Genomic DNA, 18,323 nt, shown 5'->3' with positions numbered 1-18,323 from the left:
TAAAACCATGTGTGCAAGAATTTGGCATAGGTTAGACACAGGATAGGTTAATGTCCCTTTCCTTTTCCATCTGGGGTTTTAAAATCCAGCCCTGAATTTAATCTACTAAGATGGGGGAGGTCTCCTTTCTTTGAGAGTTACTGGCCCTGCTGTATGGGTCTTGCTTATTTTCCTTCTCCCAGTGGCCATTGGCAGAGCTTAGCTCTCTTTCCCCACTGGAGCTCATATTACTAGTTCTCTGACATTAATCTTAGCTGCATCACTGAACTGGCTTTATTCCTTGGTCCAGTTCTGCTAACAGGATTACTTTAGGCATTTCCTAATCTTGATGTGTGATCAGTACCTCTAGACACATGCAGCGCTAACGCTCCAAATGAGACAGGCACTACTGAAGTAACACTTCAGGTCTTATGGAAGGAGAGAGAACATGTTTGTATTCCATGGCCAGATAGACCATGATGGTTCTAATTGGCCCTCCTGAGTGTTCTTGCAAGCTAATGTTCTTCAGAGTGCTGCAGAATTACAGTCTAATTTAATTTCCCCTCTGATCAGCTTACAGATCTTTATAAATGCAGTCTGGACAGATCAATGTTAATAGCCACTGGCATTTTGGAACTAGACAAGTGGGAAAAACAAACTGGGGCTTTATTTTTCATAGGCATTTTTAGATTTTCCGAGTGCCTTTCAGAGGCTGCTAAAGTTCCAACTGAACTTTACCCCTTGCTGCCTCTATCAGTCAGGGTTTTTTAGAACCAACAGTATATTTTTATCTATATATCTACAGATATTTTCCATGGGGATGGTCTTGATCCCTGTCTCCTGTACAATGTCACGAACCTCATTCCATAGTTCATCAGGCACTCTATCAGATCTAGGCCCTTAAATCTATTTCTCACTTCCACTGTATAATCATAAGGGATTTGATTTAGGTCATACCTGAATGGTCTAGTGGTTTTTCCCTACTTTCTTCAATTTAAATCTGAATTTGACAATAAGGAGTTCATGGTCTGAGCCAGTCAGCTCCTGGTCTTGTTTTTGCTGACTGTATAGAGCTTCTCCATCTTTGGCTGCAAAGAATATAATCAATCTGATTTCGCTGTTCACCATCTGGTGATGTCCATGTATAGAGTCTTCTCTTGTGTTGTTGGAAGAGGGTGTTTGTTATGACCAGTGCATTTTCTTGGCAAAACTCTATTAGTCCTTGCCCTGCTTCGTTCCATATTCCAAGGCCAAATTTGCCGGTTACTCCAGGTGTTTCTTGACTTCCTACTTTTGCATTCCAGTCCCCTATAATGAAAAGGACATCTTTTTTGGGTGTTAGTTCTAAAAGGTCTTGTAGGTCTTCATAGAACCGTTCAACTTCAGCTTCTTCAGCATTACTGGTTGGGGCATAGACTTGGATTACTGTGATATTGAATGGTTTGCCTTGGAAACGAACAGAGATCATTCTGTCGTTTTTGAGATTGCATCTAAGTACTGCATTTCAGACTCTTTTGTTGACCATGATGGCCACTCCATTTCTTCTGAGGGATTCCTGCCCCAGTAGTAGATATAATGGCCATCTGAGTTAAATTCACCCATTCTGGTCCATTTCAGTTCGCTGATTCCTAGAATGTCGACATTCACTCTTGCCATCTCTTGTTTGACCACTTCAAATTTGCCTTGATTCATCGACCTGACATTCCAGGTTCCTATGCAATATTGCTCTTTACAGCATTGGACCTTGCTTCTATCACCAGTCATATCCACAGCTGGGTATTCTTTTTGCTTTGGCTCCATCCCTTCATTCTTTCTGGAGTTATTTCTCCACTGATCTCCAGTAGCATATTGGGCACCTACTGACCTGGGGAGCTTCTCTTTCAGTATCGTATCATTTCGCCTTTTCATACTGTTCATGGGGTTCTAAAGGCAAGAATACTGAAGTGGTTTGCCATTCCCTTCTCCAGTGGACCACATTGTGTCAGATCTCTCCCTCCATGACCCGCCTGTCTTGGGTTGCCCCACAGGCATGGCTTTGTTTCATTGAGTGAGACAAAGCTGTGGTCCTAGTGTGATTAGATTGACTAGCCTTAAAAATAGCTGTGAAAAGAAGAGAAGGGAAAAGCAAAGGAGAAAAGGAAAGATATAAATATCTGAATGCAGAGTTCCAAAGAAGAGCAAGAAGAGATAAGAAAGCCTTCTTCAGTGATCAATGCAAACAAATAGAGGAAAACAACAGAATGGGAAGGACTAGGGATCTCTTCAAGAAAATCAGAGATACCAAAGAAACATTTCATGCAAAGATGGGCTAGATAAAGGACAGAAATGGTATGGACCTAACAGAAGCAAAAGATATTAAGAAGAGATGGCAAGAATACACAGAAGAACTGTACAAAAAAGATCCTCATGACCCAGATAATCACGATGGTGTGATCACTGACCTAGAGCCAGACATACTGAAATGTGAAGTCAAGTGGGCCTTAGAAAGCATCACTACGAACAAAGCTAGTGGAGGTGATGGAATTCCAGTTGAGCTATTCCAAATCCTGAAAGATGATGCTGTGAAAGTGCTGCACTCAATATGCCAGCAAATTTGGAAAACTCAGCAGTGGCCACAGGACTGGAAAAGGTCAGTTTTCATTCCAATCCCAAAGAAAGGCAATGCCAAAGAATGCTCAAACTACCGCACAATTGCACTCATCTCACATGCTAGTAAAGTAATGCTCCAAATTCTCCAAGCCAGGCTTCAGCAATATGTGAACCGTGAACTTCCTGATGTTCAAGCTGGTTTTAGAAAAGGCAGAGGAACCAGAGATCAAATTGCCAACATCCGCTGGATCATGGAAAAAGCAAGAGAGTTCCAGAAAAGCATCTATTTCTGCTTTATTGACTATGCCAAAGCCTTGACTGTGTGGATCACAATAAACTGTGGAAAATTCTGAAAGAGATGGGAATGCCAGACCACCTGATCTGCCTCTTGAGAAATTTGTATGCAGGTCAGAAAGCAACAGTTAGAACTGGACATGGAACAACAGACTGGTTCCAAATAGGAAAAGGAGTTCGTCAAGGCTGTATACTGTCACCCTGCTTATTTATCTCATATGCAGAATACATCATGAGAAACGCTGGACTGGAAGAAACACAAGCTGGAATCAAGATTGCCAGGAGAAATATCAATAACCTCAGATATGCAGATGACACCACCCTTATGGCAGAAAGTGAAGAGGAACTAAAAAGCCTCTTGATGAAAGTGAAAGAGGAGAGTGAAAAAGTTGGCTTAAAGCTCAACATTCAGAAAACGAAGATCATGGCATCTGGTCCCATCACTTCATGGGAAATAGATGGGAAAACAGTGGAAACAGCATCAGATTTTATTTTTCTGGGCTCCAGAATCACTGCAGATGGTGACTGCAGCCATGAAATTAAAAGACGCTTACTCCTTGGAAGAAAAGTTATGACCAACCTAGATAGCATATTGAAAAGCAGAGACATTACTTTGCCAACAAAGTTTCGTCTATTCAAGGCTAGGGTTTTTCCTTTGGTCATGTATGGATGTGAGAGTTGGACTGTGAAGAAGGCTGAGCGCTGAAGAATTGATGCTTTTGAACTGTAGTGTTGGAGAAGACTCTTGAGAGTCCCTTGGACTGCAAGGAGATCCAACCAGTCCATTCTGAAGGAGATCAGCCCTGGGATTTCTTTGGAAGGAATGATGCTAAAGCTGAAACTGCAGTACTTTGGCCACCTCATATGAAGAGTTGACTCATTGGAAAAGACTCTGATGCTGGGAGGGATTGGGGGCAGGAGGAGAAGGGGATGACAGAGGATGAGATGGCTGGATGGCATCACTGACTCGATGGACGTGAGTCTGAGTGAACTCCGGGAGGTGCTGATGGACAGGGAGGCCTGGCATGCTGTGATTCATGGGGTTGCAAAGAGTTGGACACGACTGAGTGACTGATCTGATCTGATACATATTTTATATATATAAAATAATGAATTGGCTCACGTGATTATGGAGGCTGAGAAGATCCAAGATATGCTGTTGGCAAGCAAGAGATCCAGGAAAACTGTTGATGTTAAATTCCAGTCCAAAAGCTGGCAGGCTCAAGACCCAAGAAAAGCCAATTTTTCAGTTTGAGATCAAAGGCAAGAAAATAAAACAATGTTCCAGCTCCAGTAAACAAGCAGGTGGAATTCCCTCTTACTCTACCTTTTTGTTCTATTCAGGTCGTCAATCAATTAGATGAGGCCTACCCACTTTAGAGAGAGCAATCTGTAATTACTAAATTGACTGATTTGAATGTTAATCTCACCCAGAAACACCCTCACAAACACACCCAGAATGTTGGATCAAATGTCTAGGTGTACCTCATGGCCCAGTCAAATTGATACATAAAATTAACCATCACACCGTCTCACCTCTACTTCCCAATAATGATATTTGCTTATGGAAACTTTGGTCCCATGGAAAAATGATGTTCCCTTAAATCCATGGGGTCACAAAGAGTTGGACATGACTGACTAACAGTTTCACATTTAAACTGGGAATGGCTTAAAAGTAAGACGACATCTCAAATGTTCTTTTCTAATTTGAACTGAGCCAACAACATCATTTGCACAATCTTTTATATTAGCAGGAATCACTAATGCTTGCCAATAGACCGGCAGCTTTGACTCCCTAGCAGTCAATGTTGTTTTTCTGTTTGCATGTCTACTGTTGAGACTGCATATTGGGAGCAACTAGAAGTCAATTTACTCATTCTCATCATAAATCTAACCACCAAAAATATATTTCAAGCCAATGACAACAATAACAACAAAATAGGGGTAACTATACTTATATCAGACAGAATAAGCTTTAAACTAAAAATGGCAAAAAGAAGCCAAGGTCATTATATAGTAATAAAGGGGTACATCAAGGAAATACAGCTATTGTAAATATTTATGCATCCAACATCAGAGCACTTAGAGCAAAAAATTACAGAGCTAAAAGGATAAATAAATGCAATACAATTATAGTTGAGAATTTTAATACTCTACTCTCAACAATGGATAAGTTATCCAGACAGAGAATCAATGAGAAAACAATGAATTGGAACAACGTGAATGTGAACGTGAAGTCGCTCAGTCGTGTACGACTCTTTGCGACCCCATGGACTGTAGCCTACCAGGCTCCTCTGTCCATGGGATTTTCCAGGCAATAGTACTGGAGTGGATTGCAATTCCTTCTCCAAGAGATCTTCCCAACCCAGGGATCGAACCTGGGTCTCCCACATCGTAGACAGACGCTTTACCGTCTGAGCCACCAGGGAAGTCCAATTGGAACAACACTATATGTCAGATGGATCTAACAGGCACATACATGACATTCTGTCCAATAACAGGAGGATACACACTGTTCTCAAGGGCACATGGAACATTTTGTAGGATAAACCATGTGTTAGAACACAAAATGAGTCTAAGTAAATTCAAGAAGGGTGAAATCATACCAAGTATCTGACTACAGTGGTATGAAACTAGAAATCAATAACAGTAGGAAAATTGGAAGATTCACAAATACATGGAAATTAAATAACACTCTCCTGAACAACTAATGATCAAAGAAGAAATTAAAGAGAAGTTTTTATTTTTACAGATGAAAATGGAAATATAATGTACCAAAAGGTATGGGATACAGCAAATGCAATTCTAAGAGGAAATTTAATAAATGCCTACATTAAGAAAGCAAGAGAGGTCTCAAATAAAGAACCTAGCACTATGCCTTAAGGAAATAGAAAAAGAAGAACCATCTGAGCCCAAAGTTTGCATAAGGAATGACATTAAAAAGATCAGAGCAGAAACAAATGAAATAGAGAACGGAAAAACAATAGAAAAGATTAACAAATCTAGAGTTGGTACTTTTAAAAGATAAATCACGTTGACAAAGTAAAGAGAGAGGATCCAAATCAACAAAACTATAAAAGGAAAAGTAGACATTACAATTGATGCCACAGAAATACTAAGGATCATAAGAAAGAAAGAAAGAAAGTGAAGTTGCTCAGTCGTGTCCGACTCTTTGCGACCCCATGGACTGTAGCCTACTAAGCTCCTCTGTCCATGGGATTTTTCCAGGCAAGAATACTGGAGTGGGTTGCCATTTCCTTCTCCAGGGGATCTTCCCAGCCCAGGGATCATAAGGGCTACTATAAAAAACTAGACACCAACAAACTGGACAACCTAGAAGAAATGTAAAAATTCTTAGAAACATATAACCTATAAAGACTGAATCTGGAGGAAATAAAAAAATTTGAACAGGTCAATTACTAGTAAGGAGAGTGAATGAATAATCAACAATCAATCACTGAACAAGGAAATGACCAGGACCAGATGGCTTTACTAGTTCAGTTCAGTTCAGTTCATTCACTCAGTCATGTCTGACTATTTGCAACCCCATGGACTGCAGCATGCCAGGCCTTCCTGTCCATCACTAACTGCCGGAGTCTACTCAAACTCATGTCCATTGAGTCAGTGATGCCATCCAAGCATTTCATCCTCTGTTGTCCCCTTCTCCTTCCGCCTTCAATTTTTCCCAGCATCAGGGTCTTTTCAAATGCGTCAGTTCTTCACATCAGGTGGCCAAAATATTGGAGTTTCAGCTTCAACATCACTCCTTCCAATGAATATTCAGGACTGATCTCCTTTAGGATGGACTGGTTGGTCTCCTTGCAGTCCAAGGGACTCTCAGGAGTCTTCTCCAACACCACAGTTCAAAAGGATAAATTCTTCCGTGCTCAGCTTTCTTTATAGTCCAACTCTCATATCCATACATGACTACTGGAAAAACCATAGCCTTGACTGGCTTTACTAGTGAATTTTATTAAACATTGGAAGAAGAATTAATACCTATCCTTCTCAAACTCTTCCAAAAACTCGAAGAGGAAGGAACACTCCCAAACTCATTTTATGAGGTCAGCATTACTCAAATAACAAAACCAGAAAAGGACACTACAAGAAAAGAAAACTATAGGCCAACAACCCTGATGAATCAAGATGCAAAAATTTTCAATGAAAACTAACAAACTGAATTCAGCAGCATATTAAAAATATCATTAATCATGATCAAGAGAGATTTATCCCTGGGATGCAAGGATGGTTCAACATCTGCAAATCAATAAATGTGACATGTTGTATTCATAAAATAAAAGAGAAAAATCATATGATCATCTCAATAGATGCAGAAAAAGCCTTTAACGAAAGTTAACATCCATTTGTAATAAAGCTCTTAAAAATCAGGTAGTGAAGGAATGTACCTCAACATAATAGAGGCCTTATATGACAAGCTTACAGCCAACCTCATGCTCAGTGATGAAAGCCTGAAAGTTTTTTCTCTAAGATTAGGAACAGACAAGGGTGCTCACTCTCACCACTTCTATTCAACATAGTACTGGAAGTTCTAGACAGAACAATCAGACCAGAAAAAGAAATAAAAGGCATGAGAACTGGAAAGGAAGAAGTAAAATGGTCTCTATTTGTAAATGATATGATTTTATACATAGAAAACCCTAAGTATTAGTCACTCAGTTCAGTTCAGTTCAGTTCAGTCGCTCAGTCATGTCTGACTCTTTGCTACCCCATGAATCACAGCATGCCAGGCCTCCCTGTCCATCAGCACCTCCCGGAGTTCACTCAGACTCACGTCCATCGAGTCAGTGATGCCATCCAGCCATCTCATCCTCTGTCATCCCCTTCTCCTCCTGCCCCCAATCTCTCCCAGCATCAGAGTCTTTTCCAATGAGTCAATTCTTCGCATGAGGTGGCCAAAGGACTGGAGTTCCAGCTTTAGCATCATTCCTTCCAAAGAAATCCCAGGGCTGATCTCCTTCAGAATGGACTGGTTGGATCTCCTTGAAGTCCAAGGGACTCTCAAGAGTCTTCTCCAACACTACAGTTCAAAAGCATCAATTCTTTGGCGCTCAGCCTTCTTCACAGTCCAACTCTCACATCCATACATGACCACAGGAAAAACCATAGCCTTGACTAGATGAACCTTTGTTGGCAAAGTAATGTCTCTACTTTTGAATATGCTGTGTAGGTTGGTCATAACTTTTCTTCCAAGGAGTAAGCGTCTTTTAATTTCATGGCTGCAGTCACCATCTGCAGTGATTCTGGAGCCCCTCAAAATAAAGTGTGACAGTGTTTCCACTGTTTCCCCATCTATTTCCCATGAAGTGATGGGACCAGATGCCATGATCTTCGTTTTCTGAATGTTGAGTTTTAAGCCAACTTTTTCACTCTCCTCTTTCACTTTCATCAAGAGGCTTTTTAGTTCCTCTTCACTTTCTGCCATAAGGGTGGTGTCATCTGCATATCTGAGGTTATTGATATTTCTCCTGGCAATCTTGATTCCAGCTTGTGCTTCTTCCAGCCCAGTGTTTCTCATGATGTACTCTGCATATAAGGTAAATAAGCAGGGTGACAATATACAGCCTTGACGAACTCCTTTTCCTACTTGGAACCAGTCTGTTGTTCCATGTCCAGTTCTAACTGTTGCTTCCTGACCTGGATATAGGTTTCTCAAGAGACAGGTCAGGTGATCTGGTATTCCCATCTCTTTCAGAATTTTCCACAGTTTATTGTGATCCATACAGTCAAAGGCTTTGGCATAGTCAATAAAGCAGAAATAGATGTTTTTCTGGAACTCTCTTGCTTTTTCAATGATCCAGTGGATGTTTGCCATTTGGTCTCTGGTTCCTCTTGCTTTTCTAAAACCAGCTTGAACATCTGGAAGTTCACGGCTCACGTATTGCTGAAGACTGGCTTGGATAATTTTGAGCATTACTTTACTAGTGTGTGAGATGAGTGCAATTGTGCAGTAGTTTGAGCATTCTTTTGCATTGCCTTTCTTTGGGATTGGAATGAAAACTGACCTTTTCCAGTCCTGTGGCCACTGCTGAGTTTTCCAAATTTGCTGGCATACTGAGTGCAGCACTTTCATAGCATCATCTTTCAGGATTTGGAATAGCTCAACTGGAATTCCATCACCTCCACTAGCTTTGTTCGTAGTGATGCTTTCTAAGGCCCACTTGATTTCACATTCCAGGATGTCTGGCTCTAGGTGAGTGATCACACCATCATGATTATCTGGGTCGTTAATTATCTGTGTCGTGTATCTTTTTTGTACAGTTCTTCTGTGTATTCTTGCCACCTCTTCTTAATATCTTCTGCTTCTGTTAGGTCCATACCATTTCTGTCCTTTATCGAGCCCATCTTTGCATGCAATGTTCCCTTGGTATCTCTAATTTTCTTGAAGAGATCTCTAGTCTTTCCCATTCTGTTGTTTTCCTCTATTTCTTTGCATTGATCACTGAGGAAGGCTTTCTTATCTCTTCTTGCTGTTCTTTGGAACTCTGCATTCAGATGCTTATTTCTTTCCTTTTCTCCTTTGCTTTTCATTTCTTTTCTTTTCACAGCTATTTGTAAGGCCTCCCAGACAGCCATTTTGCTTTTTTGCATTTCTTTTCCATGGGGATGGTCTTGATCCCTGTCTCCTGTACAATGTCACGAACCTCCATCCATAGTTCATCAGGCACTCTATCTATCAGATCTAGTCCCTTAAATCTATTTCTCACTTCCACTGTATAATCATAAGGGATTTGATTTAGGTCATACCTGAATGGTCTAGTGGTTTTCCCTACTTTCTTCAATTTAAGTCTGAATTTGGCAATAAGGAGTTCATGATCTGAGCCACAGTCAGCTCCCGGTCTTGTTTTTTTGACTGTATAGAGCTTCTCCATCTTTAGCTGCAAAGAATATAATCAATCTGATTTCGGTTTTGACCATATGGTGATGTCCATTAGTCACTCAGTAATATCCAACTCTAAGACCCATGAACTGTAACCTGCCAGGCTCCTTCATCCATGGAATTCTCCAGGCATGAGTGCTGGAGTGGGTTGCCATTCCCTTCTCCAGAGGATGGTCCTGACCCAGGGATCAAACCAGGGTCTCCTGCATTGCAGGCAGATTGTTTACTGTCTAAGCCACCCGGGAAAGAAAACCCTAAAGACTCCACCAAAAAAGTCTGTTAGATTGAATCAACTGAGTGGCTTACAATAACATTTATTTATTATTACAACTCACACGATAATGGGTTTCCCAGGGTTATCTAACCTTGACTTGCGCATGAATCTACATCTGCAAGTTGGTGGCTTAGTTTGGATGTCTAAAGGTCATCTGGGAGCTTTGTGATATGCTGCACTAGGCTGAGCACCTTAGTGAGCAGCTTGCTCTACACGTCTCTCATCCTCCTCCTCATATTATGAGATGGCCTGTGAGTATGTCTTTCTCCCAGTGATAGCAGAGGTGCAAGAGAGCTACCAGAAACACACAAAGCCTCCTGAGGCCTTTGCTCAGAACTGGGGTAAAATCACTCCTATCTTATCATATTAGCCAAAGCAAGTTAAAGGGCTGAGGTCAAATTCAAATTGTGGGGAAATTGACTCTTACATGGGAGGAACAGGAAATGTGCAGGGCAAAAGACACGGATACAGAAAAGGGTGAAGAATAGAGTTGCTAATGTAATCTACCACAACCCCCCGATTCCAGTTGAAGCTACCCTAACGGGGATCATGCTCAAACGAATCGCTGATGGTTGTATTTCTTTTCCCCAGTTTTACTGAGATATAATTGACACAGAACTTTATCAGCTTAAGGTGTAAAAGATAATGATTTGACTTAAATATTCTGAAATAATGACGAGCACTCTTTCTGTTCATTATTTCTTTGAAGACGATAGATATGACACAACCATCTGAGATGAAATTCTACTTTTGACTTGGCAAATTGATTTATATTTGGTTTTCGCTGTACATGACCTTGAGTGTGAATTAACCAACCACTTAAAGTCCTTCTAGGAAATCATAAGAACAGAAGGGAAATCAAGCAATAAATTTTATTCCACTAAGTTTATGCAGGTCCATAGTCACACCATGCCAGACAAATAATAATCAATTTTATTTTTTTTAATGTCTAGAGAATATGATATTGTAACCTCTCTCACTGTCAGGAAATACTGAATTTAATCTAAATCCTTCAAGCTCTAGTTTAAACCCATTTTTTGTTTGCTTGTTCCTAGTCTACAAGCAGAAAAACTGGTCATTGTAAATTGCATAAAAATCCTCCAGGTACATAATTTGCTTCTTCTGCTTTTGGAGCCCCTTCTCGTTTTACACTACTAGATAACTGCTCAGTCACAATCCACTTACTAAATCTTATCCAACTCTTTGCGATCCCATGAACTATAGCCCGCCGAGTTCCTCTGTGCATGCGATTTTCCAGGCAAGAATACTGGAATGGGTTGCCATTTCCTTCTCCAGGGGATCCTCATGACCCAGGGATAGAATCCGTGTCTCTTTCGTCTCCACATTGGCCAGTGAATTCTTTACCACTGAGCCACCTGGGAAGTCCATATATGGGTTGTACCTCTTCATTTCCAGGTCTGAAAATTTCTCCTTTCTTTTAGTATCATTTTCTCCTTCTGCCCACAGCCAATCTCCATTTGGATAGTCCATGAACATGTTAATTTAGACACTTAGCTCAGACAGTTATATTAGCTCCCCAGATCCTATGCAAGTCTTCTGATTTTCTCAGATTCATAACACTGCAATGGCTCTTTCTCTTCTCCTTTATCCTTACATTGATCTCCAGGTACTGAAGATTTTTCCTTCTGTTTCCCCTTCCTCCATTTCCTTACAATTTCTGTCATCAGTGCTGAAGTCCAGAAGTTGTTTCTCTAGTCAGGCAATAAGTTCTGTCTGTCTCCAAACTTCCCATTTTCCTACTGTACTTCTAAGATATCTTCTTCCAGAATCCTGGGTTCTATTCTTATAAACCTGTTATGATTCTGAATTGCCATGCACAAGTGACTTCTGAGGACAAGACGACCCAACCTCTCCATATCAACAAAACAAACCAACTCAATCATTGCATTCAATAATTAAGCAAATATTTATCGATCATCTCCAATGTTTCAGGCTCCACGCTAAACGCTGGGAAGGAGGTTGATGATGAAGAACTGTCCTAGTTTCCTTATACATGTGACTTATTTGTTTTCCCATTTGAGCCTATGCAAATGCCATTGCCCACACCAGAATGACCTTCCTTCTCTTCTCTGAGAGATTGTATCACTCATCCCTAAAATTAATTTCTTTTTTGAAGTTTTGTTGAACCAACTACATGGTTTGGATTATTCCAGTCATAGCTGGTTCTAATTATTAAAATGTGTAGCTGACATATGTAATAGGAATGTATTATAAATACACACATTTTCATTTATTTGTTTATCAGTTACAAGCTCAACTGTTAGAACAGTTGCCTAGTATGTTCTATTAGTAATAATATGCCTTTCACCTTTTATGAGACTGAATTCTCTGATTGTATCTGACAAGTATAATTAGGTAATAGAAACCACATTAGCTGTTTTAACAGAAAGAATTTAATATAAAAAATTGTTAACCAGGTATTGTAGATCTGGAAAAGCAAAAGGGGAACACCGATATTGCAAGATTGTAACTACAGAAAGCTGCTCCTACCTCTAGGACTGGAAAGCACAAGGCAGAGGTCAGGACTGTTAAAATTTAGTAACTCAGGGACTTCCCTGGTAGTCCAGTGGCTAAGACTCCCTGCTCTCAATGCAGGGGGGCCGGGTTTGATCCCTGGTCAGGGAACTAGATGCCGTATGCCACAACCTTAGAGTTTGCATGCCCCAACAAAGATATAAGATCCTGCATGTCACAACTAAGACCTGGCACAGCCAAATAAATAAATATAAAAAAAACTTAGTAACTCAGAGGAGGGGTTGTTGCTCAGCTGGTGTTGATATCTCTGAGGGAGCAATGTCACTGCCTGGATAAAGAAATCTTACTGGGGTAATGCTGACAGAAACAGTGAGCAAATGGGGATGAGCAAGTCCCTTCTGCCTCCTCCATTCTCACACACTCCCTCACATGCCCTCTGTTGGCAGAGTCCAACATGAAGCAGGTGGCTGAGGGGAAAAGTAGCTGGCAGAGTCCCAGCCCCTGCCTCAGAGAAAAAAAAAACAAAGCAAGGCAAGGTAGATTTGGAACTGAGAAGGAAAAGCATTATAACCAAGAGAGTCACTTGGGAAAATTCTCTAGTGTGCAGTTGACCACGGAAATCTAAACTTACCAGATGCTCATACTGAATCCCATCTCTTACCCCATGACCTTAAAGCATTTTCTGTTCACTTTACTCCCCCAAATAAATCCATCATCTTTGTGTTTCAAGAGAATGAGAGCAATGTACAAAATCAGCAGCCAGTAGGAAACTAAGAATTTGTTCTGGGGAGCAGAGTCACTGTGGGCTGTCTCACAAAGCTTAGCTTTACCTGTTACACTGCATTGTGAAGATAACCGTGCCTGGGTGAGCTTGGGAGAGTCTACTGGTATCACCTTGCTCCAATGAGCTTCTGACCAGACATGTTAAGCCAAGCAACAAAGAAACAATGTGTGCTGTTCTGCTGAGCCAAAAATGGCTGTTGGAGAATTTCACCGAGACTTAATTTGTTGGAAGGCCTTTTCATCTTTATGCTGTGTGTTGAGGGGAGGCGATGATTGTTTAGTCTTTGTAATTTCTTCCATTTCTGGTTATGCTTTGCTCAGAAGACTGCAGCTTTCAATTACATAGGTAGGATGTTTTCAGATTACCTTTTTAAAGACTTTTTTCTTACTATAAAGGGATACATGTTCATTGTAGATAATTTATAAAACACAGTCAAGCAAAAAGAAAGAAACAAAAATCATTTATAATTCTGCTTCCCAGAGACAACCAATGCCAATATTGAGAATCTTGTGTTATATATCATTCCATATGCATATATATGTACATTTTTACATATATATGCATACTTTAAAATATATACTTTAGAGATATCCTGGTGTCCCAGTGGCTAAAACTACATGCTCCCAGTGCATGGGACTCAGGTTCAACCCCTGGTGAGGAAAATAGATTCCACATGCCATAGCTAAGAGTTCATGTGTCACAACTAAAAGATCTCAACAGGCCGCAACCAAGACCTGGTGCAGCCAAACAAATAAATATTTAATATATATGTAAATATATATAATGTGTATATATATACACACACACACACTTAAATGCAGCATATGTGTACTATAAAAATAAGTTTTTGCTGCTTCTTTTCTAATATTCTATTTAACAGTTTGCTCACTTCTATACTGAAATTTCTAAATTGTTGTCTGTAGTAAGTGTTATTCCTACTTAGCCCTCCTGGTTACATCTAACTGGCTGCAAAGTGAAAATAATCCTACATACTGTTCATGTATATTCCTTAGCTGCTTATATAGATTTGCATCAATAATTGTCTGTATATCCCAGCCACGATCTGCTATCACAGAGAATCAAGAAATATGTACATAGATGAGAATTTTCAAATGTACCAAAGCATCATAACTTCAGTTGGTCTTAAATCCTCTCCCACTGTTCAAGATTCTACCTACTTCTAATCTTCATGAAGATTTCTCAATTGGGGGATGCACTGGGCCTATGCAAATAGTGATTTGGTAAGTAAGTTCCAACTATGGCAACTTAGCTTCGTAATAACATGCCTTCTTCTTCCTTCAGCTCACTGTTGCTCTTTATACACAGAATTTTACTCCCAGTATCCCCCTTAACAATATAGATCAAAATTTGGAATTAATTATTACAAAGAGGAAAAGGAAACAGATGATGTTAATGTAAATGACACAATTTACTAAACCCAATATAAGTGAAGTTGCTCCGTCATGTCCAACTCTTTGTGACCCCATGGACTATAGCTTACCAGGCTCCTCCATCCATGGAATTTTCCAAGCAAGAGTACTGGAGTGGGTTGCCATTTCCTTCTCCAGGGGATCTGCCTGACCCAGCAATTGAACTTGGGTCTTCTGCATTGCAGGCAGATGCTTTGCCGTCTGAGTCACCAGGGAAACCCAATATATGCAAATATAATTTCCAATATAATCAAAATGAAAAATATATTGTTGAGGTTTGTTTCATATTGAGTCTCTGAAAATTGGCATGTGTTTTATACTTGTAGTATATCTCAATTTGCATGTGAATTTTCATTGGGAATACTTCAACTGAATTCAGATTTCATATAATTTTCAGTTAAACAAGTAGATTCACATACCTAAATTTTTCCAAGCATACTTTAAAGTTTCCCAATAGCTGAAATCCAGCAAGTAACAAAAAATCATCTTCCTTTATTATTTGTATCCACATTGACAAATTGGTTTATTGCTTTTAGAATAATGATTTGAATTTGAATAAAAACCATATCAGTTTCAATTTACATCTGTCCAAGTTAACTTCATTAAACCTTGTGTCAACTCAGAATGATGAATAAATTCAAAGGGATACAGTGTAAATGAAAAACAACTCAATTTATTGAAAAAACAATTCTTGAATTTTTCTTGTAGTTTTTTGCAGCCAATTTACATAATGCTGTCAATTACAATTTAAATCCTCTGCGTATTGCTTCATGTTAGAAAAATGTGAAAATCATTATTAGTGATTTATATTATGAAAACTTTCAATATCAACATAAATTCTCATATATGTCTAGTTCACAAATAAGCTTTTCCTTTCCTTGGACTTTCAAAATGAGCTAATTCCTCAGCATCATTAAGCATAAGGGAAATGCAAATCAAAACCACAATGAGATAGCACTTCACATTCACTAGGATGGCTATAATCAAAAAGACAGTTAATAGCAATGCTGGCAAGGATGTAGAAAAATTAGACCCCCTCATATTCTGCTGGAGAGAATTTACAATGGTGCAGCCACTCTGGAAGGCAGTTTTGCAGTTCCTCTCAAAGTTAAACATAAAGTTACCATATGAACCTAGCAATTCTATGAGGTATATTTGCAAAAGAAATGAAAACATACATCTACACAAAAACTGGTACACAAATGTCCATAGCAGCGTTATTTATAATAGTCAAAATGTGGAGAAAATATAAATGTCATCAACTGATGAATAGATAAATAAAATGTTCATAAATGGATAAATAAAATAGATAAATAAAATATATTAATATGATGAAATATTATTCAACAATAAAAAAGTGAAGTATTGATACCTGGTACAACATGAATGAACCTTGAAATCACTGTGATAGTTGAAAGAAGCCTGTCAGAAAAGACCACATGCCTGAAGAACTATGGATGGAGGTTTGTGACATTGTACAGGAGGCAGTGATCAAGACCATCCCCAAGAAAAAGGAATGCAGAAAGGCAAAATGGTTGTCTGAGGAGGCCTAACAAATAGCTGAGAAAAGAAGAGAAGCTAAAGGCAAAGGTAAAAAGGAAAGCTATGCTCATCTGAATGGAGAGTTCTGAAGAATAGCAGGGAGAGTTAAGAAAGCCTTCCTCAGTGATCAATGCAAAGAAATAAAGAAAAACAATAGAATGGGAAAGACTACAGATTTCTTCAAGAAAATTAGAGATACCAAGGGAAGATTTCATGCACAATAAAGGACAGAAACAATATGGACCTAACAGAAGCAGAAGATTTTAAGAAGAGGCGGCAAGAACACAGAAAAGAACTATACAAAAAAGATGTTAATGACCCAGATAACCACGATAGTGTGATCACTCACCTAGAGCCAGACATCCTGGAGTGCAAAGTCAAGTGGGCCTTAGGAAGCATCACTATGAACAAAGCTAGTTGAGATGATAGAATTCCAGTTGAGTTATTTGAAATCCTAAAAGATGATGCTGTCAAAGTGCTGCACTCAATATGCCAGCAAATTAGGAAGACTCAGCAGTGGCCACAGGACTGGAAAAGGTCAGTTTTCATTCCATTCCCAAAGAAAGGCAATGCCAAAGAATGTTCAAACTACCGCACAATTGCACTCATCTCACACACTAGCAAAGTAATGCTCAAAATTCTGCAAGCCAGGTTTCAATAGTACGTGAACTCTGAACTTCCAGATGTTCAAACTGCTTTTAGAAAAGGCAGAGGAACTGGAGATCAAACTGTCAACATCCACTGGATCATCGAAAAAGCAGGAGAGTTCCAGAAAAACATCTACTTCTGTTTTATTGACTATGCTAAAGGCTTTGACTGTGTGTATCACAACAAACTATGGAAAATTCTGAAAGAGATGGGGATACCAGACCACCTGACCTGCCTGCTGAGAAAATGTATGCAGGTCAAGAAGCAAAAGTTAGAACCATATATGGAACAACAGACTGGTTCCAAACTGGGAAAGGAGTACGTCAAGGCTGTATATTGTCACCCTGCTTATTTAACTTCTATGCAGAGTACATCCTGTGAAATGCTGGGCTGGATGAAGCACCAGCTGGAATTAGATTGTCAGGAGAAATATCAATAACCTCAGATATGCAGATGACACCACCCTTATGGCAGAAAGCAAAGAGGAACTAAAGAGCCTCTTGATAAAAGTGAAAGAGGAGAGTGAAAAATATGGCTTAAAACTCAACATTTGAAAAACTAAGATCATGGCATCTGTTTCCATCACTTCATGGTAAATAGATGGGGAAACAATGGAAATAGTGACAGACTATTATTTTGGGGGGCTCCAAAATCACTGCAGATGGTGACTGCAGCCATGAAATTAAAAGACGCTTGCTCCTTGGAAGGAAAGTTATGAGCAACCTAGACAGCATATTAAAAAGCAGAGACATTACTTTGCCAACAAAGATCCATCTAGCCAAAGCTATGGTTTTTCCAGTAGTCATGTATGGATATGGAGTTGGACTATAAAGAAAGCTGAGCACCGAAGAATTGATGCTATTGAACTGTGGTGTTGGGGAAGACTCTTGAGAGCCCCTTGGACTGCAAGGAGATCCAACCAGTCCATCCTAAAGGAAATCAGTCCTGAATATTCATTGGAAGGACTGATGCTGAGGCTGAAGCTTCAATTCTTTGGCCACCTGATGTGGACTGACTCATTAGAAAAGACCCTGATGCAGGGAAAGATTGAAGGCAGGAGGAGAAGGGGACGACAGAGGATGAGATAGTTGGATGGCATCACCGACTTGATGGACATGAGTTTGAGCAAGCTGCTGGAATTGGTGATGGACTGGGAAGCCTGGCGTGCTGCAGTCCATGGGGTCACAAAGAGTCAACCACAACTGACCAATGAACTGATACTGACTGCTACTGATATAAATGAAATGGCTGCAATAGGTGAATCTATAGACAGAAAATAAATTGGTGGCTTCCAGAGGCATGGGAAGAGGGGAAACTAGGGGGAAACAGGGAATGATTGCTAATGAGTATGGTATATCTTTTAGGGTGATGGAAAATGTTCTAAAATTA

The sequence above is a fragment of the Bos taurus genome, chromosome X (assembly GCF_002263795.3).
Source record: "Bos taurus isolate L1 Dominette 01449 registration number 42190680 breed Hereford chromosome X, ARS-UCD2.0, whole genome shotgun sequence".
Classification (NCBI taxonomy): Eukaryota; Metazoa; Chordata; class Mammalia; order Artiodactyla; family Bovidae; genus Bos; species Bos taurus.
Note: the sequence above shows the minus strand (reverse complement) of the source record.